Source organism: Crocodylus siamensis, chromosome 4 (genome assembly GCF_052110815.1).
Source record: "Crocodylus siamensis isolate JL-2025a chromosome 4, ASM5211081v1, whole genome shotgun sequence".
Lineage (NCBI taxonomy): Eukaryota > Metazoa > Chordata > Crocodylia > Crocodylidae > Crocodylus > Crocodylus siamensis.
This window is the reverse complement of record NC_143398.1, coordinates 58,937,947-58,947,038: the sequence shown is the minus strand read 5'-3', so window position 1 is coordinate 58,947,038 and position 9,092 is coordinate 58,937,947.

Genomic DNA, 9,092 nt, shown 5'->3' with positions numbered 1-9,092 from the left:
CCACTCATGTCACTCAGCCTTCATTCATACTGCATGTCTCCATGTGTGCCATTAGACTGGTGGTATATTCTAAAGTACTTTCTCATACAGTGTACTGAGCAGATATATGATTCTTTCCTACTGAACTAAGGAAGAATTTGTAGGGCCTTCTAGGTGCTACAGGGGAAATTTTGGGAAGGACTCATTCAGTATTGTCAGAGGATTGTCAAGTTTTCCATCCTCACTGCAAAGCAGAAAGAGTGCTAGCCTAAGTGAAAATGGAAGCTGAACTCTAAAACCTACCCTAAGCCAAGCCAAGTAGCCTGGGCTGAAAGCAACTTAAAGCTCGGGTGAGAGATTGTAATGTGTAGATGGGAAGTGGAGCTAGAGGCAACAGCTGGGAATGGGCTGTAGTTAACTCTACTGTGAAGACATACCCTCAGTGAGACAGCATTTATTAGATGAAGAAATCACAAGATCAAAGGAGTTCACTTGCAAATATTCTGCCCAACACAACTTAAAGTAAAAATAGTATCTGCACAGATAGATGGCCACCTACTATATGGAGCTTTGTTCTCAAGCTTGTCCAAGAAAAATCTCCAGACTTTCTGGGGAATTGCCAACAAGGTCTCTCTGAAAACACTGCTCCACCAGAGGATGTTTTCTCTTTTTACCTAAGGCAAAGTCTATTAAAGTCAATGAAAAGATTCCATTTCTACTAAGCTTTGGATCTGGCCTGTATCTGGGTATTGAATGAATCAGGCTGCAAAGTGAATGATCTCTTCTCTTAAATTCCCCCAAACTACCTAAGGAACTGTTTCTATCCTAGCTTATCCCAGACTTCTCCTGTCTCACTATCTATATCAATATTATATCCCTTTAGTACAGGAGCTGTGATTGGGTTACATCAAGACCATAACAGCCCAGTAGAGACTTTACCACCAGTCTTAATCTATATATATAAAATGAATTGTATGTCTGTCTGCTGTATGTATGTTTGCTTATAACTCAAGAATGGCTGGTCCTATTTACTCTTAACCTTCCAAAATCACTGAATACCACCAAGAAAAATTATAGGCGGGTTATTTTTCACTTGACCATTTTTGGGGCTTCCATTGACTGGTATTACTTTGCTTGTCAAATAACAAACTGGTACTACTCCATCTTGGATGCAGTGAATTCAGTTCAATTGTCATTATTACATTGACGGTTGCCTTTTTTTCCGCTCAATTGTCATTATCATATTGATGCTTGCCTTTTTTTTTCACTCCACATTAAATATTAAATGTTAAATATGTTGTACTATGTCCTTTAAAAATAAACAACATTTCTCACCTAAATATATTGTACTAAGTTTTTTGAAAATAAACAAACACTTCAATTATGAAAGTAACAACCCGGGCAGAGATCAGGTACTTCAGCTAGTCTATATATATATGTGTGTGTGTGTGTGTGTGTGTATAAATAAATAAAATTAACTGTATGTCCATATGTCTGTATGTATGTTCACTTACAACTCGAGAATGGCTGGCCCTATCTACTCTAAACCTTCCAAAATTACTGAATACTACCCAAAGAAAATTATAGGTGGGTTATTTTTCACTGGATCCTTCTTGGGGCTTCCAGTGACTATCTAAGGGAACAATGCTTTTCACATGGACAGTTAGTGCTATGTGGCTTGCACTAGAGTCGGTAGTCGAATAGAGTTGTGCAAACAGAAAACAAACACAGTGAACCATGGTGACAAAGAAGTTCTACAATAAAGATCATTCATTTGGATGTCATTTGAAATGCTGCTCCATGTTGAATATTAAATGTTAAGTATGTTGTACTATGTTCATTAAAAATAAACAATATTTTTTTACCTAAACATGTTAAACTAAGTTCTCTGAAAATAAACAAACACTGCAATTACAAAAATAATGATCCGGGCAAAGAATGGATCTTTCTGCTACTAAGATATAAAAGAAGACCATGCTATATAAGGGTTACCATTGTTTCACCCACATACTTAACTTTAAACAGGTGAATAGTGCAATTGATTTCAGCATGTTTTTACTTGTTTTTGGACTAGGAACTTTAGTAGGCTTCATCTTGCATGCAGATCACCTTAAACACGCACATAAGAAAGACATTTGATTTAAAATTCTGTCTCCAGTGCTTAGGAAGTAATTCAGCTGGGGAAGTGTGTGGGGGGGAGGGGAATTGCACCAAAGAAAGAGAGAACAGAAATTTCCCCCTCCCAGCATTCAGTTGGAGGAGAATTTGCCATTACTCTGGGCACTATTCCTGTCCAATACTTTTACAAAATTGCCTCTGGATAATTACCAAAATATTCAAGACCAAAATATTGTGTGTGTGTTTTATGACTCATGTTTAAAAGGATGGCTAACACATGCAAGACACCTTAATTCTAAATGGCTAAATCAGGCCAACCATGGAAAAATAACCTAAATCACTGGGATGCATTTAATGGGGTTTGGGTGACCTAACATCTTTGAACAGGCTGCCTTTTCAGTTTTATTGGTTCTTATAAATATTACTAGACATTACTCCAGCTGTGCAATCACAGAATTTCTCACAATATGTTCTTTAACAGAGAAAATATTTGCTTCTGAGATTACAAAATTGAATCTACTCAAAGAAACATCTCCTCCTATTTGAAAATAGAACCTGCAGAAGAGGGATGAGGCTTCTTAGCAGGATAACATTACTGGGACTTTAAGGTTCTGTAAATGTTCTGTATTACTTGTATTACTGCAGTGCCTATGAACCTCAACCAGGGACCAGGATTACCAGCACTGATGGTAAAAATTACTTTAAAACCCCTCATTGTCCTCATATTAAACATTCTGAGGGGCAAAGGTAAGAGCTATCAATTATTAAGAAGCTCTGACATTTACACATGTGCAATATGGTGTATTTATTGCATTTGAATCCTTTTTTAAAAACTGAATAAATATTTGTTTAGTTGTATGTACAGTTGCTTCATTTACGTGTGTACATTGCTTTTGTGGACACAGAAATCCCATCCTTTGTGTTTGCCTTTCATTTCTCATGCAGCAGGAATGCTGTGCGCCAAAGTTTAATTCCGCACATGTATACTTATTTACTTTTCTTCTTGATACAAAGCTATTTTGAAGAAGGAACTGGTGTGTTTCAGTTAATGATTTATTTGTTGGTAACAAATGCATTAGTTGGCTTGACTCTCATAAATTCAAGAGGCTCTAGCCTATTTCAGAGCTACATAATCTGAAAAAGCAATAACAGCCTCATGAGTAGTGTAATGGAAAGAGGACAACAGCCTTACTAAGCACCTCGTTCTACAGTCCTGTCAAAGAAAAAAATGCCTATTACCAAGACTTCCAAGACTGGTTCTTCTCAGGGGATTTTCCTCATACCTCCATTACTCTGTAATGAAACCTTCGGAACTTTTGTGATGTTTCCTAATGCAGCATTCTTGTCTTTGCTGAGGACTAAGACTTTTGCTCTAGATATAATCCTGTGCGAGAGTCATACATAAACTTTATCACCTTGCAGGTAGGGACATCTTCCCATGTTGCTTCCCTCTTGCTTCAGAGCATGATGATTTGCTGCTGGCCTATAACAATAACATATAAAAACACTCCTAGCCCATGCATCCAGTATGGCAAGTCAGTTTTCCATCCCAATCTCATCACTCTGCTAGGGAGTGCAGGTAGCCAGCATCCACTTAGTCTTATAACCAAGATCCAGGTAAGCATTTATAGGATGGTAAAGAGGGGGCAATTTCTCCCTCCTTCACTTGCATAGAAATCCAAGTCATGATGTGCCTGTAACACCCCATTTACACATTTCAGGTATCATGCAATTAACTGGTTAATTGCACAATTACCTTGGCACCAGCAGCTACACATGCAAACCAGATATCACATGATAAAAGGCTCCAACCAGCTATAAAATTAGACTTAAAATGTGTACTAACTTTATGGCTTTCAACAGAGATGTGTTCTATATCAAATAATGTTCTATGATGCGGAATAGTATAGCCATCAAATACATTTTGTTTCTAGGTCTTTCTTCAAAGCCCTTAGTTAAGGAGGCTGGCAGCTGAAGTTATGGTGATCCTGATCTAACCCTAAATCCCACCTCTAATCCTAGTCACAAATCTATGTAGAAATACGATTACTGCATGTGCTCTGAGTTTGCATATGTCAAATTCATTTAAGAATCAAGTTCTGACAGGAAATGAAAAACAAGAAAATAACCCTTGAGTGGACTCTAATGGGACTGCAATTTAAATTTTTCATCTCTCATTTGATCCTCTTTAAGGATTAATATAGTCCCTTGTCAGGGCAGTATAACCTACATGGGAGAGAAATTAAGTAGACAGAAACTATTCTGTCATGATTTTAATAATAACGAAATGAAAAATAAATTTTGGGTACGTGGTTACAAAATCATTACTTACTATGATTAAACAAGAATTGTTAAAATTTTCTTCTCAAATATGAGATGTTTGAAATACACTAAAATGCAAAGGACTATGAAGTCGAGCTTTAGTCAAACACAAACAGTGCTTTTACTGACAAGCGGCATTAGAAGCATTATTTTCTCACATGCTTCCATCCAACATCTGTTGAATTATTCATCATCAAATTGTCCAGAGGTAGATTGTTAATTCTGCCCCAGTGATTCACTTTGGTGGCATGCTCTTTCTTTTTATTCTGCGTTTTTATGGCAGACAACACATTGTGTCCTGTGTCTGTAAAAGCTACATACGCAAAACAGTCAAACATACAATTGAGCAAATATTGCTCAGCTTTAAAAAAATATTTAATTTCAATAATCATACTATGTTGTGCACATCTATCTTTCAGCGGTAATTAACAGTTGCTGGTCCTGCCTTTGCCCTACAGAATGTTTAGTGTAGGAACGGTGAAGATTTATTAATTTTTTTGGTCATCAGTGCTGGTGATACTGGCTAAATATAAGTACATTTTTTAAAAAAATTATCTGCAGTGCATGATTTAGCCATGTCTATTACATGTAGATTTAAGATTTGAAATTGTTAGAAAGATTAAAAGTCTTATTTTTTAATTTTGTTTATTTATTGCATTTTTTGTTTTGTTTTCTTATTTTTGTTAGTGCTACTGCCACTGCTGCTGCTTGCTGCATTTCTCAGCTTAGGTGACATAGGTAACAATAGTTATCATTACAGTTGTCCAAAAATTTCCATTTTAAGAACCTGTTTTCAATTTCTTGAGACCTGTCAAATTTTAACCCATTAGGCTCAACTTTTCAGTACTGAGTGTTTGCTTCAGGCTTTGTGTTTTGTCTTTTTTTAAAATTCTTTTCTTTGGTTCAACTATTTCCAAGAATGAAGACTGGGAAACGTACACTACCTGGCAAAAAACATTCAAAAAACATTTTACTGAAAAGCTCTAGTGCCTTTGTGTTTTGGAACACAGATTTAAAGATCTTCCTCATGGTAAAAATGTACTTCTTGCTGTTCCTCTGAAAATTTGCCCAACTTACAAGTATTTGAAAATCTCAGTTTTGATGTTTGCTTCTTAGAATTTGACAGCTAAATTATCCACAAATTCCATCTACATTAAGTACCCTGCATTCCATCATAGCCTCCATACTTGACTAAGCTGGAAACTCATCGTCCCTTAGTGGGACTAGAAATGCTGCACTCATCCAAGTGCTGCAGAAGCTGAGAACTTACCAACAGTTCCTGTAGGTTTCTGGTGTTACCAGAAATCTGGTAAAGACAAACTGAGAGCAGAGAGCCTCTCTCTTCTGTGTTCTCAATGAGCAATGGGTAATGGGAATATGAGAGGAATTTGGAAGACAAGTCATTGCTTGAAATAAGAACAGCAGTCAGTGGCAGGATCTAGACTGGTGGAAAGAAGCAGAGGCTGGAAGTGGGATGGATAACAGTCAGTGATGGAAATGAGCCTGGGCCTGAGGAACAGTGGCAATGGAGAAGCAAGCAAGACAGGAGCTCAGGATAAGACCAGAGGAGAACAGGGAGAGGCTGCAGTGGACAGAAGCAGAACACTCTCTGAACCTGGAATAGAACGAAGCCTCAGCATTTCTGTGCTGTCTAACAAACCACTGTGAAAACCACTGGCAAAGCATTGGTCTGCCCCTTGCAGTCAGAGGTCCACATAGGAAGGTAATAATAGTTGTTTTCTGCTACCAATGGCTGTCAGCTCAAGTGGTAGTGGACTGGGCATGAGTCCAAAGTTACTCACTCTGTTGATGATCCATGGGGGAGGGGAAAGTTCTATATAGAATCAGAGACAATTAGGTTTGGAAAGGACCTCAGGAGGAGGACCTCAAAGAAGGACCATGCCCAACTAGATCATCCCAGCCAATACTTTGTCTAGCTGTGTCTTAAAAACCTCCAAGGATGGAGCCCACAACCTCTCTGGGTAACCTGTTCCAGTGTTTTATTACCCTCCTAGTGAGAAAGTTCTTCCTAATATCTAACCTAAACTTCCCTTGCTGCAACTTGAGACCATTGCTCTTTGTTCTGTCATCTACCATTACTGAGAAGAGTCTAGCTCCATCATCTTTGGAACCACCTTTCAGGGAGTTGAAGGCTGGTATTAAATCCCTCCTCAGTCTTCTCTTCTGCAGACTAAATAATCCCATTTCCCTTAGCCTGTCCTCGTAAATCATGTGCCCCAGCCCCCAAACAATTTTTGTTTCCCTCAGCTGGATTCTCTCCAATTTGTCCACATCCTTTCTGTAGTGGGGGGCCCAAAACTGAACACAGTACTCCAGATGAGGCCTCACCAGTGCTGAATAGAGGGGAATAATAACTTCCCTTGACCTGCTGGCAATACTTCTACCAATGCAGCACAGTACAGGTTTCCCTTGCTTTTTTCTGTACGTGCATTCCTGGAAAATAGTGCATAACTCAAATTAGCATAAAGTGAACCTACTTTACAAGGTAACAAATAGGGATGCATTCCAGGACCTCGACTGTACTGACCCCCAGACCCATTTCTTTTTACAAGACACTTTTGGTACTCACCAACAGCAGAGAGTACACAGAAGCACAGGGTGGTGGTGAATGTTACCATAATGGGGATGGCAACTGTAGAAACACACGTCACAGACAACAAGCAAGGAGCACAGATCCACCCAGGAGACTATATTTTGGTGCACGTCACTTCCACAATGCACTGCACAAAGCAGCTGACTACAGGTTTCCACCACACCAATCACGTAAGAAAGAGTGAATTTACATTACATATAACTAATTTTTGGTATAAAAAGGATCATCACGTAGGAGTGAATTCGCACATACAGAATCTGCATGAGTGAGGGAAACCTGAATGCTGTTAGCCTTCTTTGCAACAAGGGCACACTGTTGGCTCATATTCAGCTTATTGTCCACTGTAACCCTGGGTCCTTTTCCAAAGAGCTGCTGCCCAGCCAGTCAGCCCCCAGCCTGTGTGGTGCATGGGATTGTTCCATCTTAAGTGTAGGACCTTGCACTTGTCCTTATTGAACCTCATGAGATTTCTTTTGGTCCAATCCTCAAACTGGTCTAGGTCTCTCGGAATCCTAACCCTGCCCTGTATTATATGATGCAATATAATAACACTTTTACTATGTAAGAATTAAAAAACTTGGAAACTGCATCCCAAAATAGTGTATTAAGATAATATTTAGGCTACAGAGTCAAATATTGAAAAGGAAGTATCTCTACCTGTGAAATCTTAATCAGCCCCCTTGCACCTATATATTATGTTGCAATCTTTATTTACATGATCCCCAATTACTTTTTTCTACTCCTTTTCTTTTCAGTCAGCGCTGGGGCAGGGCTTTAGGCAACAGCTGGAAGTCTGCATTAATTTCCGTTCCATGGACTTTAGATCAAACCTAGATAGCTTTTCTTCAGAAGGGAAACATGTTTTCTTGCTAGATAACAGGTGTTAGACATGGTCCTGCTGGAGAATCATGGGCTGTGTTGATCTCCAAACTACTCGTTATGTATAAGCTGCTGTAACTCCTAAACAGTTATTTGTATTATTGATCACTATTATTGTTCTATGTTATGGCTCAAATTAGGAAAATATATTATCAGTTGCTTAACTTGAAGCACTTGACCACTTCCATTAATTTCAATAGACTTAGAAATGGACCCAACAAAGTTTTTTCCTAATATGATCAGTTAGTTTTCTCTTGGATAACTTACTTTCATGGCACTACTCATATGCTTAAAGCAAAGCAAATGTGAAGTACCATAGTTAAATAAAGTCACAGATACTGAAGCTAGAAAAATTATTAATCAGACCCATTTGCACTTTTCACAAACATTTTGCAGAACTGGGTTTATGTTAACATTATTAAATACATTTGTTCATTCCTTATGCAGCTACATTGTACTGTTATGATAATATAATATAAAGGTATACCTAATCTAGAGTATTTTAGGGCAGTGTTTCTCAAACTGTGGGTTGTGACCCAAAAGTGGGTTGCAAGAACATATGGAAGCAGGGGCAACACATACGGGGTGCACACAGGTACATGTGCAATCCCTGCTGGCCACTGCTGCCATTACCAGTGGTGCCTGCGGGTGGTCACCAACCCCTGGTCAGCACTCGCTACCCCCACCCCCCACTGCCACCAGTGCTGATGGTATCTGTGGGAGCTCCCCACTCACTGCCGCCATGCTCCTGCCGCCGCTGCCGCGTTCCCACCATCACCAGCGCAGCTGTGTCCCCCCAGCCACCGAGGGCATGTGCCATTCATGTCTGAAAGGGTCAAGAACAAACTTTAAGACTGGATTCTCCTTTGAAGGATAAAAACATGGAAAGCAATGGCTTTTCCCTTGCAGGCTGACAGAGATCCAGTCTGCAAGGGCTGCTTGGGCCCCCCCTGACACACTGACATGCAGGTGTTCCCCGCATTGCTAATTTGTAGTGTGTGGAGGTAGAGGTTGACAGTGGGAGATCTTCCAGTGTCAAAAAACCTATGCTAGAAAAAGGTGGGGTGGCACACATGGCAGCAGAGTGAGCTGCCCAAAACTGGAACCTGGCCAGCCAGAACCATGCTCCAGCTGCTGGCCAGGCTCCCTGCTGCCAGATTTTTGCCACCGGAGCCCCAAA